The 26,202-nt window shown below is 52.5% G+C and overlaps 1 protein-coding gene across 6 annotated transcripts in view; it reads left to right on the top strand.

The window, feature by feature from the left end:
• The window catches only part of LOC139228989 (polyhomeotic-like protein 2), a 271,331-nt gene that overhangs the window by 19,180 nt on the left and 225,949 nt on the right, over nucleotides 1–26,202 (top strand). For 5 of the 6 annotated variants that reach the window (XM_070860641.1, XM_070860644.1, XM_070860639.1 and 2 more), the window contains exon 2: nucleotides 13,479–13,611. The gene's annotated coding sequence lies outside the window, so the exon portion shown is untranslated. The remainder of the gene's footprint in view (nucleotides 1–13,478; nucleotides 13,612–26,202) is intronic. The other variant, XM_070860640.1, reaches the window with a different exon arrangement.

Here is a 26,202-nt window from a genome sequence, read left to right as displayed (position 1 = left end):
CGATTTGATTTGACCAATCAATTTAAATAGAGGAGCAGGCTCAAGGGGCCGTATGGCATACTCCTGATCCTATTTCTTATGTTTGTTGTTGTGGTGAATCTTTGGATTCTCTGCACCAGAGAGGGCTGTGGTGGCTCAGTCATTGAGTATATTCAAGGCTGAGTTCGATAGATTTTTGGACTCTACGGGAATCGAGGGATGTGGAGATCGGGCGGGAAAGTGGAGTTGAGGTCGAAGATCAGCCATGAACTTATCGAATGGCTGAGCAGGCTCGAGGGGCCGAATGGTCGACTCCTGCATTCCATTGGACAAGTTTATCCAATCACCGAAATGTTGTAACATGGTGTTAGGGGAATTATACATTGAAGATCAAAATAGGCTCTGCTGCATTTTTCAATCACGCACAGTCGGAGAGCACGCTGTTGGTGTCTCGTGTGATGAGCGACGGAGAATGATGCTGCTGCTGAATACGCCCTTACAACAGGATTATTCTCAACTATCGATTTGGAACCGGACCAGATGAGGGTAGCCGCATTGAACTTGGATTTAATTAGAAAACTTACGTTGGGACTGAGGATAGCGGGGACTGATTGTGGCTGCAATGCCTAGAGACCAGTACACCAGAACTTCTGTTGTATGTTTCAGACGCAACGTGTGTTAGGTTCAAAACACCCAGCAGTGTCGCCACAGTCCACAACGAAACTTCATCTAGTCATAACAATCTCTGACGTGGTGCTGATTAATATAATTCATGTTAAGAGTGTAACATTAATCATGAATATCTAACATACTGTATTATCTCTGCATGGTTTTCATACCTTCGGTTAAACATGTGTGCTGTGCAAGAGATCACTTGGATTGTATGATACTCCAGGGCTGGAGCAACAAATTTGATTTGCTCCAAAGACTTGCAGATTGTATGGTCCACAAGGCTAGTGATAGAGGATCGAACTGGCTTCACCGTGTCAGCCGTGGCTCAGTGAGCCGCCCACTCGTCTGAGTCAGCAGGTTGTGAGTTCGCGTCCCACTCCAGGGACTTGAGCACAAAAATCCAGGCTGACACTCCCAGTGCAGTGCTGAGGGAGCTCTGCACTGTCGGAGGGGCAGTGCTGAGGGAGCTCCGCACTGTCGGAGGGGCAGTACTGAGGGAGCTCCGCACTGTCGGAGGGGCAGTACTGAGGGAGCTCCGCACTGTCGGAGGGGCAGTAATGAGGGAGCTCCGCACTGTCGGAGGGGCAGTGCTGAGGGAGCTCCGCACTGTCGGAGGGGCAGTGCTGAGGGAGCTCCGCACTGTCGGAGGGGCAGTGCTGAGGGAGCTCCGCACTGTCGGAGGGGCAGTGCTGAGGGAGCTCCGCACTGTCGGAGGGGCAGTAATGAGGGAGCTCCGCACTGTCGGAGGGGCAGTTGCTGAGGGAGCTCCGCACTGTCGGAGGGGCAGTGCTGAGGGAGCTCCGCACTGTCGGAGGGGCAGTACTGAGGGAGCTCCGCACTGTCGGAGGGGCAGTACTGAGGGAGCTCCGCACTGTCAGAGGGGCAGTACTGAGGGAGCTCCGCACTGTTGGAGGGGCAGTACTGAGGGAGAGCTGCACTGTCGGAGGGGCAGTGCTGAGGGAGTGCCGCACTGTCGGAGGGGCCGTCTTTCGGATGAGACATTAAACCGAGGCCCTGCCTGCTCTCTCAGGTGGACGTCAAAGATCCCATGGCACACTTTCGGAGAAGAGCAGGGGAGTTATCCCTGCTCTCCTGGGCCAATATTTATCCCTTAATCAACATAACAAAAACAGATTATCTGATCATTATCAAATTGCTGTGTGTGGGAGCTTGCTGTGCACAAATTGTTTCCCACATTTTGACAGTGACTACACTTCAAAAAGCACTTCATTGGTTGTGAGGCACTTTGAGACGTCCGGTGGTCGTGAAAGGCGCTATATAAATGTAAGTCTTTCACGAAGAGTCGCATCCTGCTGAGCCTGATTTTCAGGTGGACATTTTAAGCTGCAGCAAAACACTCTTGCTGAAAATGAGCCTGAGTTTTATTTGAATATTCCGATGCCTCAGAGCGATGTTGATGGTAGTTTGGACAGGCTTTGCCCATCTCCAGCGAGCTGTGAGCGAGCGAGTTGTCACAGCACCCGAGGCAGTTCAGCTTTCGCTCTATATTTTTAGAACAGGCTTCGGTTATTAATTATTTGATGGCATTTTGCTGAAAAAAATACATTAAAAAAAAAAAATCAAATTCTCTTAAACGGTATGCTTGGGGGACATCTACATTGGAACGCTGACTGCATTTTAAAAGCAAGACTTGCATTTCTACAGTGCCTTTCACAACCTCAGCAGGAAACGCAGCAGCCAATTTGTGCACAGCAAGCTCCCACGCACAGCAATGTGATAATGACCAGATCATCTGTTTTAGTGATGTTGATTGAGCGACAAATATTGGCCCCAGGACACCGGGGAGAACTCCCCTGCTCTTCTTCAAAATAGTGCCATGGGATCTTTTACGCCCACCTGAGAGAGCAGACGGGGCCTCGGTTTAACGTCTCATCAGAAAGACGGCTTTACCAGAAGAAGAGGTAGGAAAAAGGAACTCCCTCAATACAAACCTCTTGGGGATTTACAAGGTGTCTTGTGAAGAATTGCTGGAGGTGGGCAGGTCCCATTCAGCACAGCGATGGGGGCTGGTTTCGAAATACCCGGTCACAATATTTCTTGACTGTAGTGACACGAAATGGAGGAAGGGACGCCAGAGAGATCATCAGGCTCCAGAGCAGTGACTGTCGACAGGTACTTGGCAGTTATAGTAACAGTGTTTATGTTAGAGGCCCGGACTTATCCACACGTCACCTGCCCTAATTTCTACTTCTGTGGCTTGATGTCAAATTGTTTTATCTCCTAACACTCCTGTGAAGCACCTTGGGACGTTTCACTACGTTAAAGGCGCTATATAAATACAAGTTGTTGTTGTTGATCAGGGAAAAGGCAAGAGTGTACAAGGCACACACGAGGCAAAAGGCACACGAGACTGAATGGGTAAGAACAGGACCGCTTTTAACAAACCGTTGATGTTCAAGTTACAGCCAAACTCCAGCCAGCCTCTCCTTGCTCAGTGATAATACACTTACTTTTAAATCGGAGGATTGTGAGTTAAAACCTCAGCCCAGGACCTGAACAGATAATCTGACGCTTCAGTGCGGCCAGAGGGAATGATGCAGTGTCGGAAGTGTCGTCTTTTGGACAAGGTATTCAAGGCCTTGTCTCCCTGGGCAGGTGAGCACAGACATCCCGTGGCACTAGTTGGTAAAAATAGCACGGGAGTTCAGGTCAGCATTTCTCTCTCGCACAATTATTTTTAAAGAAAATGGAGTGATGGGCGAGTAGTTGTGCTGGCCAAACCGCTTGCGGGTTCCACACGCCGCAGGAAGATATGACCGGCTTTTTATTTTGATATTGCAGGAACGAGGCCAAGACGTAGACCAGGCTGCACCGGGGATGTGTCTGTATCCCCAGCCGTGTTTCTGGGCTCCGGGTATTTTTCTAGGCAGGCCCGTCCTGTAGAGCAGCATAGCTCTTTGCAGATTATTCATTCACAGGATGTGGGCAAGGCCCAGCATTTATTGCCCTGAGAAGGAGGTGGTGAGATGCCGTTTCAGGGCAAGTCAGAGTCAACCACATTGCTGTGTGTCTGGAATCACATATCGGCCAGACCGGGTAAGGGCGGTAGATTTCCTTCCCTAAAGGGCATTAGTGAACCAGATGGGTTTTTACGACAATCTGATAGTTTCAGGGTCACCGTTACTGATACTATCTTTTTATTCCAGATTTATTTAACGGGATTTAGATTCCCCAGCTGCCGGTGGGATTTGAACTTGCGTTGCTAGATAATTAGTCCAAGGCTCTGCATTACTGGTCCAGTAACATAACCACTATTCTAACGTCCCCCTAAATGACACTAGTTAACGTCAGTCCGTGCTGGTGACTGTAAGACCCATCCCCCGCCCCGTCCGGTCCAGGGCGCCCCCCACCCCACACAGGATAATTGTGATTTGGGCCGATATTGGACCAAGCGCCCGTTATACATCTCTCCGGATTCTGACTAACGGACGTTCAATCAGCGGTGGTGTATCACGGGCGGCTGATGTGACATCGGCCGTTGGACACAATTAGCGACACACTTTGCAGCACAGGTCAGGGGTGGGTGATCAGGAGCAGGGGTTCTGGCTGATTTCACTAATTTTCCTCCTTCCCGTGGCTCACGGGACATTGAGGGAGAAACGCCTTTTTGCAAAACCTGCTGCAGGCAGCGTGAGTGACACTCGGAACATCGACACAAATTGGGAAAGTGTGGAGCCGAGCGGCTGGTCTGTGTCGCTGTTTCCCCTCTTAGTGCATCATGACACCGAGGACCCAAATCCACAGCTTGATACCGAAGGAAAACCACAAGCAACCGAGCGACCAATGTGGTGTTCAGGTGTAACTCACTGTGGACTTTTATATTTCCCCGTTTGACCAGAGCTGCTGATATGCTGGGGGGAGGGGTATTGTTTACCGGTAGTCCATGGGGCAGATGTCCTTGTGTCTGGGTCTATTGGATCACTGGTTGGTGGGGAAACGGAACCCGCTGCATTTTCCGATCATTCCTTTTAAATGGACAGGTGGGTTCAAAGTGCGCTCAGCCTTGCCCGGGCTTCCTCTTGTCTGACCTACATTGTCTGGAGGAGATTACAGAGACAGGGAGGGGCGAGTGAATTTTGAAATCAAGGCGTTGCTTAACCGGGAGCCAATGTAGGTCAGCGAGCACAGGGGTGATGGGTGAGCGGGACTTGGTGCGAGTTAGGACACGGGGCAGCCGAGTTATGGATCGCCTCTAGTTATGTAGGGTAAAATGTGGGAGGCCGGCCAGGAGTGTGTTGGAATAGTCAGGTCTCGAGGTAACAAAGGAATGGATGAGGGCTTCTGCAGCAGATGAGCTGAGGCAGGGGCGGAGACGGGCGATGTTATGGAGGTGGAAATAGGCAGTTTCAGTTATGCTGCGGATATGCGGTTAGGAGCTCAAATACCAAGGCTGCGGTTCAGCCTCAGACAGAAGTTGGAGAGAGAGATGGAGTCAGTGTTTTGGGAACGCTGTTCATGGCGGGGACTGAAAACTATGGCTTTGATCTTCCCAATATTCAATTGGAGAAAATTTCTACTCATCCAGAACTGGATATTGGATTCTTGTTAACTCACCCAGTCAATCCATTCCATCTTGGCACAAAAACACGCCAATCTACCCCGCGTGATTGAAAGCGTTGAGTTTCCAGCTCCAGCGGGCATGTGGTTCTGCCTTTAATCGTGCCGGGACCTTTGTTTTTAGATGTGTCGATATTCCTGCATATTTTATCAATAAAGCACTTGAAACCAAAAGAGACATTGAACTATAAAGAACACAGTATTACATGGGATATACGGCACAGAAACAGGCCATTCGGCCCAACCAGTCCATGCCGGCATTTATGCCCCACTCGAGCCTCCTCCCGTCTTTCCTCATCTAAATCTATCAGCACAACCCTCTATTCCCTTCTCCCCCATTGGCTTGTCTAGCCTCCCCTTAAATACATCGATACTATTCGCCTCAACCTCTCCCTGTGGCAGTGAGTTCCACATTCTCACCACTCTCTGGGTAAAGAAGTTTCTCCTGAATTCCCCATTGGATTTCTTGGTGACTATCTTATATTGATGGCCTCTAGTTATGCTCTTCCCCACAAGTGGAGACATTCTCTCTGTATCCACTCGATCAAAACCTTTCATCATTTTAAAGACCTCTATTAGGTCACCCCTAAAGAGAAAAGAAACCCAGCCTGTTCATCCTTTCCTGATATGTATACCCTCGCATTTCTGGCATCACTTTTTACTTTTACACCATCACATTGCCAGGATTGTTGAAGCCATTGACGAAGGGTTTGTGACGGTAAATATTGCGATGAATTTCTGGTGTCTGCTGGTAGGGGCTGACCTCTGTGTGACCTCACTGGGGAAAAAGTCGGGACTTACGCGGCCAAACCTTGCATTTGATAAGAGGATTGAAATACCTGTATGGTACAGAATGTACTGGAAGGACTAAAGAATGTGCTTGAGTCGGGGGCGTAAGTAAATAGGCAGCAGGAAAGATACCGACCCGTGTGCAACTCGCTGGGTGTTTCATGCAACTGTTGCTGGGACAGTTTGTGGACGACACAGTAAAGCCATCGCAGTCACAGTGACAGCCATCTGTTTGAAGACCCATTCTTCAGCCGGCTGTGTGACTGACGTGTGATGGGAGCTCATGGCCCCAGCAAACCTCAATATTTAGCCCCACGAGTTTTAGATTTGCTCAATTGCTCAGGTAATCGGAAAACTCGTTTTGTGAATCGAAACCCGACGGGCTAGTTATCGGACGAGTGGTAAAGATTTTGAACGTGCTGCCTGAGAGGGCGGTGGGTATAGGTTCAGTCGCCTCCATCAAAAGGAAATTGGATAAATACTTGAAGGAGAAAAACTTGCGGAGATGTGGGGGAAGAGCGGGGGAGAGGGACTGAGTGGATCGCTCAGTGGGATACAGAAAGATCAAATTCTTTTTAATTCATTCCTCGGATGTGGGCGTTGCTGGCAAGGCCGGCATTTATTGCCCATCCCTAATTGCCCCTTGAGAAGGTGGTGGTGAGTCGCCTTGAACCGCTGCAGTCCGTGCTTTTTTTAAAATTTCAAAATATACTTTATTCATATAAAAAATTGCACAATACATTGGAAAGCAGTTCAGTACATTTGGATGCTGACGGCAGTTCCGTTCAATACATTTCTTTACTTTATATTTCAAGGTACGGTTCATACAATCCAGGATACATTGTGATACGTGCATCACGTTACATTACATGTGTCACTATACGTTGCACAGTGAGAGTACAGTTACATTTCTTTCCAATGTGCATTAAGCAACAGACCTTGCATTATACATGGCACTACACAGGTGTTTACAGATCATGGTGCTCTATGTATACAAAGGTTTACAAGTACGGCCCGAGGGGGGTTTTGTACTGATTCCTGCCCCCGGGTTTACCGTGGCAGAAGGGCTTTAAACTGTGGCCCTTCCCCACCGTGCCTTTGCGGCGACTGCACCAATTTTAAGTGCGTCCCTCAGCACGTAATCCTGGATCTTGGATTGCGCCAGTCTGCAACACGCAGACGTGGACATCTCCTTGCTCTGGAGAACCAGCAAGTTTCGGCAAGACCAAAGAGCGTCTTTGACCGAGTTGATGGCCCTCCAACAGCAGGTGATGTCTGTCTCGGTGTGTGTCCCTGGGAACAGCCCGTAGAGCACAGAGTCCTGTGTTACGGAACTGCTCGGGATGAACCTCGACAGCAACCACTGCATCTCTTTCCAAACCTGCCTTGCGAAGGCACAATCCTGAAGGAGATGGGTGACAGTCTCGTCCGCCCCGCAGCTGACTCGGGGGCACCGTGCCGTGTTGATGATATGTCGGCTGTGCATGAACGCTCTGACGGGTAAGGCCCTCCTCACCGCCAACCAAGCTACGTCTTGGTGCTTGTGTGAAAGCTCTGGCGATGAGACGTTCTGCCAAACGAGTTCGACAGTCCGCTCAGGGAACCACCCAACAGGGTCCACCCTCTCCTTTCGTAGAGCGTCCAGGACGTTACGTGCTGACCACTGTTTTATGGCCTTGTGGTCAAAGGGGTTTTTTGTGAAAAACTTTTCCACGAAGGACAGGTGGACAGGCATGGTCCAACTGGTGGGGGCGTTTCGAGGCAGCATGGCCAGGCCCATCCTTCACAACGCCAGGGACAGGTAGAACCTCAGCACGTAATGACACTTGATGTTTGTGTACCGGGGGGTCTGTGCACAGCTTGATGCAGCCGCACACAAAGGTGGCCATCAGGATGAGGGCCACGTTCGGAACATCCTTTCCTCCACTGTCCAGAGATTTGTGCATTGTGTCCCTGCGGACACGTTCCATTTTGGACCTCCAGACAAAGTGGAAGACGGCCCGGGTGACTGCCGCGGCACAGGAGCGAGGGATGGGCCAGACCTGTGCCACGTGCAGCAACCCCGAGAGCACCTCACTCCTGATGACCAGGTTCTTTCCTGCCATGGAGAGGAAGCACAGCTTCCACCATCCCAGTTTTTGCTTCACTTTAGCTATACGCTCTTCCCAGTTTTTGGCGCACACCCCGTCCGCTCCGAACCATATTCCCAACACCTTCAGTTAATCTGGTTCAACGGTGAAGGGAATAAAGGATCGGTCGGCCCAGTTGCCAAAGAACATGGCCTCGCTCTTGCTGCGATTGACCTTTGCTCCCGAGGCCTGTTCAAACTGGTCGCAGATTGTGAGCAATCTGCGGACCGACTGCGGGTCCGAGCAAAAGACGGCGACGTCGTCCATGTACAGGGAGGTCTTGACCTGAGCACCTCCGCTGCCTGGGATCGTCACCCCTCTAATGCCCACATCCTTCCTGATGGACCCGGCAAAGGGCTCAATACAACACACAAACAAGACAGAGGAGAGGGGACAGCCTTGCCTGACTCCAGATCTGATCGGAAAGTTTTCAGTTTCCCACCCGTTGATTAGAACTGTGCTACTGATGTCTGTGTAGAGCAGTTGGATCCAATTGCAGATACCCTCCCCAAACCCCATCTTGGAGAGCACGTCCATCAGGTACGTGTGCGATATCCTGTCTCCTGGTCTAAGCTGATTAAGCAGATGTCCACCCCCCTGTCCCGCACGTAGGCGATCGTATCCCTGAGTAGCACCAGGCTATCAGAGATCTTCCTGCCGGGGACAGCGCAGGTCTGGTCCGGGTGGATCACCAGCTCAAGAGCAGACTTGACCCTGTTGGCGATGACCTTTGACAGGATCTTGTAGTCCACATTGAGCAGCGAAATGGGCGGCCGGTTTTTGATTTCTTCCCTCTTCCCCCTTCTGCTTGTAGATGAGGGTGATGATGCTTTTCCTCATTGATTCTGACATGCTGCCGGCCAGAAGCATACCTCCGTACACTTCCAGCCGGTCTGGGCCCATCCAGTCCCACAGAGCCGAATACAACTCAACCGGTAAGCCGTCGCTTCCAGGAGTTTTATTCGTCTCGAAGGACCGGACGGCCTTTGTCAGCTCGTCCAGAGTTAGCGGGTGGTCCAGACTCTCCCGGCAGGAAAGACTGGGAGGCCGCGCAGTCTGTGGGCTTGACGTCGTACAGCCCGGCATAGAAGGATTTGCTGATCCTCTGCATGTCAGGCTGTGAAGACGTCACAGAACCGTCTTCTTCCTTTAGGCTGGTGATCACAGAGCTCCCCCTGTGTACCTTTTGGAAGAAGAAGCGCGAACACGTCTCATCCTGCTCGACGGAGCGGACTCTGGAGCAGAAGATGATTTTGGAGGACTCTGAGGCAAAGTACGAGGCTTGCTGGCCCTTCACCTCTTCGAGTTCCTCCGCGACATCGACCCCCATCGACTGCAGCAGGAGCAGGTTTTGCATATTCGTCTGGAGTTGGGACAATTCCCTCTGTCTCCCTCTCGCCTCCTGAACACCTTTGAGGATGAAGAACCTCTTGATGTTTGTCTTGATTGTTTCCCACCAGTGCATCGGGGAATCGCAGAGGGGCTTTACGGTTCTCCAACCTTTGTAATCCCTCTTGAGTTCCTCAACGTTTTCCGGAGTCAACAGTTTCACGTTCAGCTTCCATATCCCTCTGCCAACTTTCTGGTTTTCCTGTGGGCGACAGTCGGCCAGTAGGAGGCAGTGGTCAGAGAAGAACACCGGCGTGACGTCGGTGGATCTGACCTTGAGCGTGTGGGACACAAACAGGAAGTCTATTCTGGAACGGACGGACCCGTCTGGTCCGTGTGGTGAAGGTGCTCCCACAGTGCTGTTAGGGAGGGAGTTCCAGGATTGTGTCCCAGCGACGATGAAGGAACGGCCGATATATTTCCAAGTCAGGATGGTGTGTGACTGGGAGGGGAACGTGGAGGTAACTAACATCTGAAGTTCTGTTTGACTTTACCAGATACCGAGTTAGAAGTATAACTCAGTGCCGTCTGCTTCTCAGCGCACTGGAGCAGAGACTGGGGTTGTGTCAGTTGCCGCAGTGTAGCTTGGGCATTCTATTGTTGTACTGCACAGTCTGATTTGAGTTACAGCAATAGTAGAAGAGTTGTGTTTTGTGAATGATTTAATGCGATTGTGGATCACAGCGCTGAGCTTCACCATGCCTTAATCTGATTGCAGCTTAATGGCCCATATAATGCTATAAACTACTGCACCGCACTCCCGACCAGCCTCCCATCTTCCACCCTCTATAAACTCCAGCTCATCCCAAACTCGGCTGCCCCTGTCCTAACTCACACCCAGTCCCGCTCGCCCATCAACCCCTGTGCTCACTGCCCCGTGTCCTAACTCGCGCCCAGTCCCGCTCACCCATCACCCCTTGTGCTCACTGACCCCGTGTCCTAATTCACATCCAGTCCCGCTCACCCATCACCCCCTGTGCTCACTGCCCTGTGTCCTAACTCACACCCAGTCCCACTCACCCATCACCCCCTGTGCTCACTGACCCGTGTCCTAACTCACACCGAGTCCCGCTCACCCATCACCCCCTGTGCTTGCTGCCCCGTGTCCTAACTCGCACCCAGTCCCGCTCACCCATCACCCCCTGTGCTCGCTGCCCCGTGTCCTAACTTGCACCGAGTCCCGCTCACCCATCACCCCCTGTGCTTGCTGCCCCGTGTCCTAACTTGCACCGAGTCCCGCTCACCCATCACCCCCTGTGCTCACTGACCCCGTGTCCTAACTCGCACCAAGTCCCGCTCACCCATCATCCACTATGCTCACTGCCCCGTGTCCTAACTCGCACCAAGTCCCGCTCACCCATCACCCACTGTGCTCGCTGCCCCGTGTCCTAACTCACACCGAGTCCCGCTCACCCATCGCCCCCTGTGCTCGCTGACCTACATTGGCTCCCGGTCCGGCAATGCCTCGATTTCAAAATTCTCATCCTTCAAATCTCTCCATGCCTCGCCCCTCCCTATCTCTGTAATCTCCTCCAGTCCCACTCCTCCTACTCTGGCCCCTTGTCCATCTTCCCCCCCCAACCCCCCCACCCACTGCCACTACTTCCTTCGCTCTGCCATTGGCGGCCGTGCCTTCAGCCGCCTGGGCCCTGAGCTCTGGAATTCCCTCCTAAACCTCCTCCTCGTCGCCTCGCTCCTCCTTAACACCCACCTTTTGATAATCTGTCTTAAAGTCTCCTCCTTGGAGCGGCGTCCATTTTTGTCTGATTATCGCTCCTGTGAAGCACTTTGGAACGTTGTACTACAATAAAGGTGCTATATAAATGCAAGTTGTTGTAGTAAGCATAATTTCATGCTCCTTTTAAAATGATACCTTTTCCCTTGAAGTATTAAGAACTTGCCGGGGCGGGGGGGGGGATTGTTTGCATTTGTGACCAGGCGCTGCACCGCTAACGACTCCCGCTAATTTTGGTGGCGCCAGGGTGTTGCGCTCGGAGATCGTGACGTGACGTTATCACCGTGCAATGCCCCGTTACCGCCCTGGTGATGACAATGGCCGATTCATGGGGCGAGCACCGGGCAGGCGGCTGTTCACGGGGTGAGCATTAACGGGGCGGTGGCCGGTTGCCACCGCGGGGTAAATGTGCCGTTTTCACCGCGGATCTGGTGGTGCTGTGCTCGCGGGGTCGGTGCCGATCGCTCAGCCTGGCGCTCTGCCTGTGTCCCGGGCCGATTGTGTGGTACCCCCGGTGCTCCAGGCAGGCGGGTTCCGAGTCGGCAGTGTGCGTCCTTCCCTATAACGGAGGGACCAGCCCCTCGAACGCGGCAGTGCTGGGCGGCTCAGTGCGTCGCGCTGCCGTGGCGTCTGCCCCGTTACTGCCCCAGGAAGGAAGTGGAGCGCGCGGTAACCCGAATCTAGACACCAGGGCGGGACTTTCGCTCAAAATGTCCCGCCTCCCGGACGGTACCCCCCCCCCAGATGGGACGATAATGAATTTCCAGCCCTTGGACTTTGAACCTGTTGAAGTTGTTGTGACAGTGGATCAAACCCGAGCTGGCATTGAGTTCTGGTCTGATCCCGAAAGGAACGGCCTGGATACGACGCTGGCAGAAACGGCAGTGAAACATTATGTGACGGCTAATGTTTTAAAATAGGACTTGACTTTGATTATTGAATTGTGTGTGGGCAGAATCCAGCGGGAGCTTTGCTCTGACTGACGTTTGCTGATGTTTGAGGGAAGGTTGTGGCCACAAGTCCACATCACAACGCTTTGGGTTGGCAATGTATTGTGCCCCCTCGTCCATCGTTTAATAAATGTATTTGTGGCGGTACACAAGCCAACATTTGGCTGGGGTACAGGATGGCAGTAAATGTCGGAATAAGCTCCGTGCCACCTTGATCCAGCCGGTGCTGTGTGTTGCAGGTATCTGCGGGTCACTGCACCAGCACAGACCGTACTGGACAACCGCACATATTGTCCTTCATGCTAATGCCAACTAGAACAAGAAGCAGTTTATTGCCCTACGCGATGATCCATTTAAAAATAAACTAACTGTTTATAATGTGACATGTTCTCCCCAATCTGAGAAGATCGCAAACATTTCAGTGCAAGCACCTGAATCCCACTCTATTCCACTACTACAAATATTAACACACTCCCCTCTGAGTCAGAAGGTTGTGGGTTCAAGTCCCACTCCAGACAGTCCAGTGCAGTACAGAGGGAGTGCCGCACTGTCGGAGGGGCAGTACTGAGGGAGCACCGCACTGTTGGAGGGGCAGTACTGAGGGAGCGCCGCACTGTCGGAGGGGCAGTACTGAGGGAGCCGTCTTTCGGATGAGACATTAAACCGAGGCCCCGTCTGCTCTCTCAGGTGGATGTAAAAGATCCCAGGGCACTATTTTGAAGAAGAGCAGGGGAGTTCTCCCCGGTGTCCTGGGGCCAATATTTATCCCTCAATCAACATCACTAAAACAGATTATCTGGTCATTATCACATTGCTGTGTGTGGGAGCTTGCTGTGCACAAATTGGCTGCAGCGTTTCCCACATTACAACAGTGACTACACTTCAAAAAGTACTTCATTGGCTGTAAAGCGCTTTGGGACATCCAGTGGTCGTAAAAGGTGCAAGTTTTTTTTTAATCTCTTTTTTTTTAAATCTATACTGGGATAGATCACTTGAGTTAAATCCCAAGTTGGTGTAGAGTTTATTCAGCTCCTGGTGGTTAAGTGCTGTTGGGAAAGGCTGCAAAAGTGACCCGGACAGTCCCACACTGGTGGGTGTGACTCCCATTGTGAGGAAGGTTATGAAAAGCCTTGTTGAAGATAAGATCATGCTCCTATGTAACTGGTACCACTAATCCAATGTACAATGAGCTGAAAAATAGTTCAACACTTGGGATAACTTGCTCAGTAAACAGATGTTCGTTCTGATTTCTTGCAGTGTTTTTTTGCCAGACGAGTTTACAGAGACCAAGGGATTTGTCAGAAGGATGCTTGGGAACAGAATCGCAGGTTGGATTCTAACTGGCGGTGTGGATGCTGCTTTTAGTGACATCGCCAGTTTCCAGATGTGAGTAAGTTAATGTTTCTGATTATTTATGCACAGATAGAACATTGTAAAGTTTCCCCTATTACCTGTCCTTTCCGAAAGGCCGTCACCGATCCTGACATCATCATCATCATCATCATCATAGGCAGTCCCTTGAATCGAGGATGACTTGCTTCCGTGTCAAAAAGTTCACAGGTGTTTCAATGAAGGACCTAATATTCCGGATCCCGAACTACATCCTGAAGGGTGGAAGATGCCTGTGGGTGGATTTTTTTAACGTGGGGTGACCGTTGCACACCAGCCACCACACGGGCTTGACCGAGCGAGGTCTTGGTCCAGTGGCAAGGGTTAACCAGGACGACTGGAGACCAGCTCTGCTGCATGGACCTAGTGCGCTCACATATCGCAGTGTGGGCTGGGCCCGTGCTGCCCCTGGCCCCGAACCCTCGCCTCTCCTGGGCCCCGATCACGTCCCTCTACAATCTCTCGCCGCTCCTTCGCCCCGATCTCACCGCTCCTGCTGTACCTGCCCACGCTCCAGTCACTGACCTGGATCTTGGTGACGTCACTCTTCACTGCCGTTGCTCTCCTGCTCCACCACGTGCTGCTCCCTGGAGTGGTACACTGCCACGCTGCTCCTTCCACTCCCCGGCCTGCTCCAATGGTGCTCAAAGTAGAGTATACACCAAATGGCATCATTTACTTATAGTTAGCCTAACATCGGTCGTTGGGAAAATGCTGGAGTCCATCATTAAGGAAGTAGTAGCAGGACATTTAGAAAATCATAATACAGTCAAGCAGAGTCAGCATGGTTTTATGAAAGGGAAATCCCGTTTGACAAATTTGCTGGAGTTCTTTGAGGATGTAACGAGCAGGGTGGATAAGGGGGAACCAGTAGATGTCGTGTATTTGGATTTCCAGAAAGATCCTGAGATATGGTTGCTCCGTCTCCAATGGCTCTCTCGGGCAAGTGGCCCATTCTTCCTGCCTGAGGCAAGTCGGGGGAAGTCACTGGGCGATTTTATCAGGGCTGTGGGAGCGTGGCGGAGCCCTTCCTCGCCTCGGTACGCACACGTTCCAATCGCGATCGTGGGCTAGCAACTCTGGCCGATGCTCAGTGGCAGCGCCATGCTGTGATTGGTTCATGTAAACTCGACATCATCACCCCTTCAAAATCGGCATCGCCAACCAGCCTGGGCGCCCCAGTGCTTGGGTCCTGGCTACGGTTAATGCCACCATCAACGGCTGCTGCCGCCGATCCTGCTGAGCGGCACGGACGTGCGGCGGTCAGGAGGTTCCGCGCACGGAGCTCACCGGCTTCTCGATGCAAGGATCAGCGCACGGCGAAAATGTGAATGGGTCACGCCGAGCGTTAAAGGGATCTGCACGGGGAACATTACAGCGAACGTTGACTGCCACTCCTTCTGGAGTCGTGTCCGCTGGGATCAGGTTCGGAGTAGGAGCAAGCTTGGTGTTGGTTCATGTAAAGGATGTGTACCTTGGCACTAAACCAACAATCCGGGGGGGTGTCTCCGACACGTGGCAACATTTCATTCTGATCATTGTTGTTACTCGGTTTGGAGATGGAGGAGGGCAGCTTGTAACATTCAGTCTCTTCGCAAACATTGTCATTATGAAAAATGAGGGTGGGGTTAATTGGTGTAACCATGGTTATATGACGCAGTTTTGGCCCTTGGGGGATTTGTCTTTCGATGTGGTTCCACTAAAAACTCCAGCCCTTCGAGCTGGTTTGTACATCAGTGTCGCGGAAGGGAGCATTGCCATGGTGAGCATCAACAAACCAGGACTGCATTGTGCCGTGTTGTATGGGAGCCCCGATAACGATCTATCCATGCAGACTCGTGGCACTCGAGTGCAATTGATATGGCATTCATTCTATCTGGGTCACAGTGATCTGAGCGCAGTCCAAACAAACTAAGTGGAGCCGGTTACGTTACTGGGCCAGTAATCCCGAGGCCCAGACTAATGATCCTGAGACCCAAGTTCAAATCCCACCACGGCAGCTGGGGAATTTAAATTCCACTAATTAACTAAATCTGGAATAAAAAGCTAGTATCAGTAACGGTGACCCTGAAACTACCGGATTGTCATAAAAACCCATCTGGTTCACTAATGTCCTTCAGAGAAGGAAATCTGCCGCCCTTACCCGGTCTGGCCGATATGTGACTCCAGACCCACAGCAATGTGGTTGATTCCGAACTGCCCTCTGAAATGGCCCAGCGAGATACTCCGTTGTATTTAAGAAGGCGGCTCACCATCACCTTCTCGATGGGCAGTAAATACCGGCCCTGCCGGCGACTCCCACATCCTCGACCCGAGCCCCCCCCGATCCTCGACCCGAGCCCACTCCCCCTCGATCCTAGCCCCCGGCCCGAGCCCCCCCCTTGATTCTCGACCCGATCCCCGACCCGAGCCCCCTCCCCCCTCGGCCCGAGCCCACTCCCCCTCGATCCTAGCCCCCGGCCCGAGCCCTCCCCTCTCGATCCTCGACCCGAGCCCCCCCCCCTCGATCCTAGCCCCCCCCCTCGATCCTCGATCCTCGACCCGATCCTCGACCCGAGCCCCCCCCTCGATCCTCGACCCGAGGCCCCCCCCCCTCGATCCTCGACCCGAGCCCCCCCCTCAATCCTCGACCTGAGCCCCCCCCTCGTTGCTCAACCAGAGCCCCCCCCAGTTATGTATGTAATACTTGCCACCAGAGGGCGCGATTGTTGCAATCCTAATGGTCACCTGCACAGCTCCATCATACGATACCTTCACTGCCGCACTTCCAATGACTGGTATGAGCTCTTTGGTGTAGGTACGCAGCTTTGTATTAATCAGGCTCAGTTTGGGCCTTTGTGCTTTATTGCCCCACAGTTTCTCTCAAACCTTCTGGCTCATTATTGACTGACTCGCACCCGTGTCCAACTCCATGGATAATGGAACTCCTTTTAATTTGACTTTCAGCATTATAGGAGGGCTCTTGGTGGTGAAGGTATGTACCCCATACACTTCTTCCTCGGGTTGAGTTGCCTGTGCTGCGTGATCCGCGCTGGATCGATCATCCTCTGCCACGTGGTGTGTCGCAGCACGTTTGTACAGTCGCTGGAGGTGCCCCATTGTTGCACAGCCTTTGCACACGTAGTGCTTGAATCGACATTGATGGGCCCGATGATTACCCCCACAGTGCCAACAGGGTGCTAATGGATTCACATTCACCCCCCCCCGATGGCGGACTCTGAGTCATCACAGGTCTTGCAGCCGCAGATGTATAGACCCTGCCATATGCAGTTCGACCTGCTAGCGACCTCATTTTATGCACAGTACTTGCCGGTGAGCTTCGATGTTGAGAAGATATCTGTTTGGTGTTATTGTCCGTGGCCATGCATGCCTGGGCAATCGCGATGGCCCTGCTCAGGTCTAGGGCATCGACAGCCAGCAGCTTTCGAAGAATGATCTCGAGGCTGATACACAGCACGAAAAAATCCCACAGCATTTGCCCCAACGCAGCTCCAAAATCGTAAGGTCCCGCGAGGTGTCTCAGGTCGGTGACATAATCCGCCAGGTCCTGGCCCCCGGAGCGATGGTGCGTGTAAAAACGATATCTGGCCATGAGGATACTCTCCTTCGGCTTGAGGTGGTCCCGAACCAGCGTGCACAATTCTGTATATTCCTTCTCCGTTGGTTTTGTCGGTGCGAGCAGATGCTTGATGAGGCCGTTTATTTTAGGCCCACAGATGGTGAGGAGAATCGCCCTGTGCTTGGCCGCGTTAGTGTCTCCTTCCAGCTCGTTGGCCACGAAGTACTGGTCGAGACGCTCGATGAAGGCTTCCCAATCATCACCTTCTACGGATCTCTCGAATATTCCAGTGGCAGCCATGGTTGCATGAAGGTTCGTATTCTGTTACTCGTCGCCAAGTGTTGTGTATAGAAGAACTCCATAAGGCTGAGTACTGTGAGCTACACTTAGTGTGACCTTAGTCTTCTTTATTACAACTCCAGAGCGCCTGAACAACATGGCAGCCAACCTTTTATACTGGCCCTGCACGTGTGGGCAGGTGACCATTAGGACTCCAACAGTCACGCCCTCTGGTGGCAAGCATTACATAGTTACATACATCACATCCTCGACCCGAGCCCCTCCCCTCGACCCGAGCCCCTCTCCTCGACCCGAGCCCCTCCCCTCGACCCGAGCCTCTCCTCGACCCGAGCCCCTCCCCTCGACCCGAGCCTCTCCTCGACCCGAGCCCCTCCCCTCGACCTGAGCCTCCCCTCGACCCGAGCCCCTCCCCTCGACCCGAGCCTCTCCTCGACCCGAGCCCCTCTCCTCGACCTGAGCCTCTCCTCGACCCGAGCCCCTCCCCTCGACCCGAGCCCCTCCCCTCGACCCGAGCCCCTCCCCTCGACCCGAGCCCCTCCCCTCGACCCGAGCCTCTCCTTGACCCGAGCCCCTCCCCTCGACCCGAGCCTCTCCTCGACCCGAGCCCCTCCCCTCGACCCGAGCCTCTCCTCGACCCGAGCCTCCCCTCGACCCGAGCCCCTCCCCTCGACCCGAGCCTCCCCTCGACCCGAGCCCCTCCCCTCGACCTGAGCCTCTCCTCGACCCGAGCCCACCCCTCGCGATCGGAAGCTGCCCTGTGCGCTGAGAGATCAGCCGGCCAGGATGGTGCGGGGTCTGAGTCCAGTCTATGCTGAGTTAGCAGACTCGGGGAGGTGACGGGTCCAGAGATTGACCTGAGCATTCACGGGCCGCGCTTCGTGAACATTAGGAGGGTTCCTGTTGCCGATCTCTGTACCGTGACCACGCTGGAAAGTGCTGTTGTGGGGATATTGGGTTGGGATCAGCTCTGGCTTCTCATGGTTGCATCGTCTACTGCTGGTCACTCTGTAGCCTTGCCCATGGGGAGTGGCGAATTGGGTCATGTAAGGTGCCACAGTGCCCATGGAGAGGCACCCTGCTATAAGTCAGGAGGGGAGAAAGTCGAGCGATTTATCCCCCATCAGATTATTGGGCAGACTGGCGTATGTGTGATTTTGAATTACCTTGGACTATGAAGTAACGATTAACCCTGTGTTCAGCACTTGCTGCTGATGGCCTACATTGAGACTGTAATAACCTAGAGAGGTAGTATTACTGGTCTAAAGTAACGAGTGCCATTGTTAAAAAGGATCGCTTTCTGTGCTGCAGTGCACTGTCTGCCTGTTTCAGAAAGATGATGCTCCAATATCAGCGTCCTCTCCCTCCCTGTACAGTGCCTTCAGCTTGAATCAATATCTCTTTGCATTGTTGGATACAAATTATTAACCCGATCAATTAAATCCCCGACTCTCGCCCAGCAGAGCGTGTCTGAGACCTGAAGCAAAAGCACTTTGAGAAACAGCAGCAGCAGCAAAGTGCTTTGTAGACATGCTCCTACATTGGCGCTGTGGGCCTCTGAGCGACAGTAATCAATGACCTTTGACCTGTGGTGCGGCCTGCAGTTGCTGGCTGGGACTTCGGCCTCTCCCAGCTCCCGTTCATTCTGCTTCAGACTCTGGGGCCCTCGTCTCTGGCGCCTTGCAACACTGCCTGCGTAAAATTCAACAAAACCGGAACTGCAGAAAGCTATACTTCGGCCGGGACTGACCGGATAGAGCAGGAAGTACTTGGCTAAATACCGCAAACATTCCCGAAATGTACCGGTCAGAACCGAACCGACACAATGGGGGTAATTGGGACTAGACTCGCCGGGCAGGAATCCCATGGTATTGGGGGGGGGGGGGGGGGGGGAACGCTGGGTTTTACACACTGCCCAATATTGTCCTCAGTGCCCTTAACGGCAGTAAGATCGGGCAGGGTGTGAAACCAGACCCCATCCGTTTCCCGCTGGGCGTGATGGGTTACAATGGCCCTCAATGTTTGGTTAACCAATCAGAGAGTCTTTTTAAATCACCGTGTGTGCAACCTTGATGGAATCCAATTGAGAGCGCGTTCCTGATCCCTGTGCCTCACTATCGGAAGCCGATCGTGCTCTGTACACCACTCGAGATGTCAGACTGCTCATGCACTCTGTCTCCCAGTGTACAACAAATGTAGCGAGCTGTATGTATTCCGAATGTCATTCACAGGATCTGTACCCATCCTGAATACCTGCTACCACACTTGGCGCTTGTATAAATAGCAGCTGCCATTGGTAGGAGTTAAGTCTTTCCCGGAATACATTATATCAGTAAGTGCTTTATATTTAGATATGCGGCCATGACGTAGCCAATGTAGAGACTGGTATTGTCTCTGTATTTAGCAGGTGACTGATATTTGATTTTAAAATGTGATCAAGATGTATAAAAATAAGGCTTTTCTATGGTTCCACCACTTGCAATCACAACTGCCTCTTCCAAACATCCCGGTCTGTGCAATGATTCTGTGAATCTACCCGCCCTTTGTTGCCAAGCTCCCAGAATGTGAAACTGATGATGTCGTGAGGGCACAAATGCTTGTTGTAACACCGACTGTACATCAGACTGCACTCTTTTTGCATCTGTAAAATATTAACATAAGAACATGAGAATTAGGAGCAGGAGTCGGTCATTCAGCCCCTCAAGCCTGCTCCACCATTCAATAAGATCATGGCTGATCTGATCATGGACTCAGCTCCACTTCCCTGCCCGCTCCCCATAACCCTTCACTCCCTTATCGTTCAAAAATCTGTCTATCTCCACCTTAAATATATTCAGTGACCCAGCCTCTACAACTCTCTGGGACAGAGAATTCCACAGATTTACAACCCTCTGAGAAGAAATTCCTCCTCATCTCAGTTTTAAATGGGCGGCCTCTTATTCTGAGACTCTGTCCCCTAGTTTTAGTTTCCCCTGAGTGGAAATATCCTCTCTGCATTCGAGCCCCTTCATTATCTTATATGTCTCAATAAAATCACTTCTCATTCTTCTGAATTCCAATGAGTAGAGGCCCAACCTGCTCAACCTTTCTTCATAAGTCAAACTCCTCATCCCCGGAATCAACCGAGTGAACCTTCTCTGAACTGCCTCCAATGCAAGAATATCCTTCCTTTAAATACGGAGACCAGAACTGTACGCAGTAATCCAGGTGTGGCCTCACCAGTGCCCTATATTCAACTATACTTCGTTGCAGCAGTGATCTGGGAATTAATCTTCAATGCCTGGGGACACTGGGGCGATCGTGGCTGGTTGGGAACCTGGCCCCTGGTGTTGGGTTGAGTCGAACGATGATGCTGAATGAAACCAGGGCACGGATGGTCTCAGCAGATGACGTGATGAATAGTTGTTGAGAAGTTTTTGAGCTGGGGACAGATTAGATAATCCTCTGAGCAGAGAAGGCTGAGGAGATTAAATTGAGGTGTTCAAAATCATGAGGGAACTGTACAGAGTAGATCGAGAGAAACTGTTCCCATTGGTGGAAGGGTGGAGAACCAGAGGACACAGATTTAAGGTGATTAACAGAAGAACCAAAGGCGACATGAGGAAAAACGTTTTTACGCAGCGAGTGGTTAGGATCTGGAATGCGCTGCCTGAGAGGGCGGTGGAGGCAGACTCAATCGTGGCTTTCAAAAGGGAATTGGATAAGTAGCTGAAGGAAAAACAATTTCAGGGCTACGGGGAAAGGGCGGGGGAGTGGGACTGGCTGAGGTGCGCTTGCAGAGAGCCGGCACAGGCTCGACAGGCCCAATGTCCTCCTCCCGTGCTGTAACCGTTCTATGATTCTATGACCGATTTTTTTTTTCAGGGTCTGGTGACCATGGTATACTGGAATACTTCAGTTTTACTAACTCGTGGTGGCCAGAAATGTGTCACTTCCTTATGTAAAGCATTTCACACTGAACCAATATCGCTGGATTGGCAGCACGGGGGTAATTAATTTTCGATGCCCGAGGCCTTTATATACAATAATTGAGAACTGGGTTTACATTGTTACAAAACTTTGGTGCAATTGGAGATTTCTAGATACAGTATACAAGGAGAGCAAAGTCTGAATAGTTTATCAGTAATATTAAACAGCCCTCCTCTCCCTCCCCCAACTGGAACACTGTTTTAACTCTTTGAGACTGTAATGTATTTGCTCCATGGGTTCTTTGCTTAAGAATTCATAGCAACACATTACTATTATGAACTAGTTGGTTTATTAACAAAGGTTTAACAATCACACTGCACATTGCCAGTTCATCCCATCACCATCATCATCATCATAGGCAGTCCCTCGGAATCGAGGAAGACTTGCTTCCACTCCTGAAGTGAGTATTTTGGTGGCTGAACAGTTCAATACGGGAGCCACAGACTCTGGGACAGGTGGGACAGACAGTCGCTGAGGGAAGAGGTGGGTGGGATTGGTTTGCCGCGCGCTCCTTCCGCTGCCTGCGCCTGACCTCTTCACACTCTCGGCGAGGAGATTCGAGGTGCTCAACGCCCTCCCGGATACACTTCCTCCACTTCGACCGGTCTTCAGCCAGGGACTCCCAGGTGTCAGTGGGGATGTCGCACTTTATCCAGGAGGCTTTGAGGGTGTCCTTGTAACATTTCCTCTGCCCGCCTTTGGCTTGTTTGCTGTGAAGGAGCTCCGCATAGAACACTTGCTTGGGGAGTCTCGTGTCTGGCATGCGGACTATGTGGCCTGCCCAGCAAAGCTGATCGAGTGTGGTCAGTGCTTCAATGCTGGGGATATTAGCCTGGACGAGGACACTGATGTTGGTGCGTCTGTCCTCCCAGGGGATTTGTAGGGTCTTGCGGAGACATCGTTGGTGATATATCTCCAGCGACTTGAGGTGTTTTCTGTACATCGTCCATGTCTCTGAGCCATACAGGAGGGCGGGTATTACTCAATCGAAACACTGCCTTTGACTCGAGTGTTCTCGATTCCATCCCGCAGCATGCGACCTGCCACCACCTCAGTGAAACTCCAACGTTGCACGGGGTAGGCAAAGCCATAAACAGCTCAAGAATAACCAGGCTACGGGTGCAGATGGAATGCCCGCTGAGGCGCTAAAGTATGGCGGAGAGGCGCTGTTGGCGCGGATACATGACCTCATCTCTCTCACCTGGAGGGAGGAGAGCAGGCCGGGAGATCTGAGATGCAGTGATCGTGACCATCTTCAAAAAAAGGGGACAAGTCCGACTGCGATAACTACAGGGGATTCTCCCTGCTTTCAGCCACTGGGAAAGTTGTCGCTAGAGTTCTCATCAACCGTCTTCTCCCTGTGGCTGAGGAGCTCCTCCCGGAATCACAATGTGGATTTCGTCCCCTACGGGGCACAACAGACATGATTTTTGCAGCGCGCCAGTTGCAGGAAAATACAGGGAGCCGCGCCAGCCCTTATAATGGCCGCCTTCGATCTTACAAAGGCCTTTGACACTGTCAACCGCGAGGGTCTATGGAGCGTCCTCCTCCGTTTCGGATGCCCCCCAAATGTTTGTCAACATCCTTCGCTCCACGATGACATGCAGGCCGTGATCCTTACCAACGGATCCATTACAGACCCAATCCACGTCCGGACCGGTGTCAAACAGGGCTGCGTCATCGCCCCAACCCTCTGCTCAATCTTCCTCGCCACCATGCTCCACCTCACAGTCAACAAGCTCCCCGCTGGAGTGGAACTAAACTACAGAAGCAGTGGGAACCTGTTCAACCTACGCCGCCTCCAGGCCAGGTCCAAGACCACCCCAACCTCTGTTGTTGAGCTACAGTAAGCGGACGACGCCTGCGTCTGCGCACATTCAGAGGCTGAACTCCAGGATATAGTTGATGTATTTACTGAGGTGTATGAAAGCATGGGCCTTACGCTAAACATCCGTAAGACAAAGGTCCTCCATCAGCCTGTCACCGCCGCACAGCACTGCCCCCAGTCATCAAGATCCACGGCGTGGCCCTCGACAACGTGGACCATTTCCCAAACCTCTGGAGCCTCTTATTAACAAAAGCAGACATTGACGGCGAGATCCAACACCGCCTCCAGTGCGCCAGCGCAGCCTTCGGCCACCTGAGGAAAAGAGTGTTTGAAGATCAGGCCCTCAAATCTACCACCAAGCTCATGGTCTACAGGGCTGTAGTAATACCAGTTCATCCACCAAGCTCACAACTGCATACCCCATCGTGGATCTCCTAAACCCAACTGGCTGGGGTTTTAATGAGTCTTGTGAACATCACGTGACTGGCTAAGCCATTCACAATGCAACAGCTCACGGGTACATACATTACACGGACTATGACCACATTTTCAGTTTAAAAAAAAAAATAGATCTGTGGGTTTTGTGTCCTGTACTTTATTCAGACAGATGTAAAGATCCTCCCATCATTCCAGTCTCTCTTCACAGAACTGACATTGGATCAGCTTCACAGACGTCCATGTGATGGGACTTGGTGTATATTTTGAAAGTTAGGAGGTAAACAAGTTGATTCAGTTAATCCACCCGGACCTTGGTTGCACATTGTAGTTTAATTCTCTGATTGTGTGGTACAGAAGGTGAAGGTGACCTGTGTGTCTGACACACCGTGAACTGCACCAATCACAGAGGATGCATAATGAACTAGATTCTGTAATATTAGCAGTTTATATGTCTAAATAATGCTTACTCAGTCCGTACATTGGTAATCTAAACATTTATTCGTTCTTGCAAAGTAGAAAGCACAAAGTGACCATCCTCGCGATATGAAAACCTGACGGGCAGGCTTCCCCCTCAGTCTGTCATTGCTGCACCCATTAACCAGGTGGTCAGGTCGGTGTCAGGGGAAACATGACAGGCTGCAGACACCTCATCACAACAGTTGTTGGGGTCCTTATTGTTGGAATTATGAGGCAATGGGCGGGGGCTGGGCGAGAATCAAACCTGCCCCATGTCATCGGTTTGAAGTCTTGGCAGTTTTAACTCCCGGCCTCAAACCTGCTCAGGAAAAGCCTACCCTGGGGGGGTGTGTGTGTGTGTGGGGGGGTGGGGGAAACGGTAAAGAGGGGGTGGGAGAGAGTGGGAGCAAGGGGTAGAAGGGAGAGAATGGGGGCAGGCAGGGGTGGGGGGAGTGGATGGGGGGGCGAATGGGTGCATGGGGGCAGGCGGGGCTGGTGGGGTAGGGGCAGGCGGGGGTGGGGGTGGGGGTGGTGGGAATGGGTGAGTGGGGGCAGGTGGGGTTGGTGGGGGTCGGGGAGGCAGGTGAGTGGGGGCAGGCGGAGGTGGTGGGGGGGTTGGCGGGGGTCAGGGGGGGTCAGGCGGAGGCAGAGGGGGTGGTGGAAGTGGGGGGGAAAGGTGAATGGGGAGGGTAGGGGGGGCAGGTGAAAGGGGGTGGGAGGGGCAGGTGAGTGAGAGGGGGTGGGGTGGGGGGGCAGGTGAATGGGGGTGATTGAGGGGTGGCGGGGTTCAGGGGGCGTGGGTGAGTGGGGGCAGGAGGAGGTGGTGGAAGTGGGGGGCCAGGTGAATGGGGAGGGGGGGGGGGGTTGTGGGGGTGGGGGAGGGGGAATGGGTGAGCCGGGGGGGGGGATTGCGGGGGTGGGGTGGGAATGGGTGAGCCGGTGGGGGGGGGGTTGTGGGGGTGGGGAGGGGGAATGGGTGAGCCGGGGGGGGGGGGTTGTGGGGGTGGGGAGGGGGAATGCGTGAGCCGGGGGGGGGGGGATTGCGGGGGTGGGGAGGGGGAATGGGTGAGCCGGGGGGGGGGGGGTTGTGGGGGTGGGGAGGGGGAATGGGTGAGCCGGGGGGGGGGGTTGTGGGGGTGGGGAGGGGGAATGGGTGAGCCGGGGGGGGGGGTTGTGGGGGTGGGGAGGGGGAATGCGTGAGCCGGGGGGGGGGGATTGCGGGGGTGGGGTGGGAATGGGTGAGCCGGTGGGGGGGGGACAGGATTGGGTCGGCAGGGGCAGGGGCAGTGGCAGGGGTCTCCATGTCGAGGCAGGAGGAACTAGCCAGCCAGCGATCCTTGTACCCCCCGACACCAGCCCGAAACAGCAACACCCCAAGCGGCCAGCAACTGGAAGGTGGGTTTTATTGCTCCTGGCGCACTTGGTTTAAGTGTCTGCATTTCCCCAGATCGGGCACGGTATATTACAACGTAATGATTGTGGAAAAAGGATCTTTGTGACAGCATCATTACTTGCTCGTGACATATTTGTGTAAATCAACAAAAGATGGCTCATGACCTCCCGTGACCTATTATTTGCTGCCAAAACAGACGGGCAAACTGTTGAAAAGACTTGTTTTTGAGTTCATTACTGCCGAACAATGTGTGTATTTATGTTCGAAGTGGGCCGGGGGTGGGGGACAGGGGGGTCTCGAGGCTGTTTGGCAACCAATTATTCTTGGCCGCGCTTTTACATAAAGGGTCGCCTTTCTGTTAACGCACTAGACAGCTGGCTCTGTGCGGGTTAATTAATGCTTCATTTCACGATTTTAAACAAGACAAGATTTTTCTGCAGCTCGAGTGTTCCGCCGATACCCGGAGCCAGATGTGCTCAAGTTGTTTCTCTTTGGCAATTGTCCAGCGACAGAGAAAGTCCGCTGGTTTGGTTTCTGTCCAACTGCTTTCATTCATTAGTGCAGTCCTTTACTGTTTGTTCAAGATGGGGTTTTTTCATCCTATTTGTAGGTTAACTCAAACTTTGTACCGGCAAGTTACATTTAAGCAATT

The sequence above is a fragment of the Pristiophorus japonicus genome, chromosome 18 (assembly GCF_044704955.1).
Source record: "Pristiophorus japonicus isolate sPriJap1 chromosome 18, sPriJap1.hap1, whole genome shotgun sequence".
Taxonomy (NCBI): Eukaryota; Metazoa; Chordata; class Chondrichthyes; family Pristiophoridae; genus Pristiophorus; species Pristiophorus japonicus.
The sequence above is the reverse complement of the archived record's forward strand: the minus strand, read 5'-3'. Positions and strand labels throughout refer to the sequence as shown.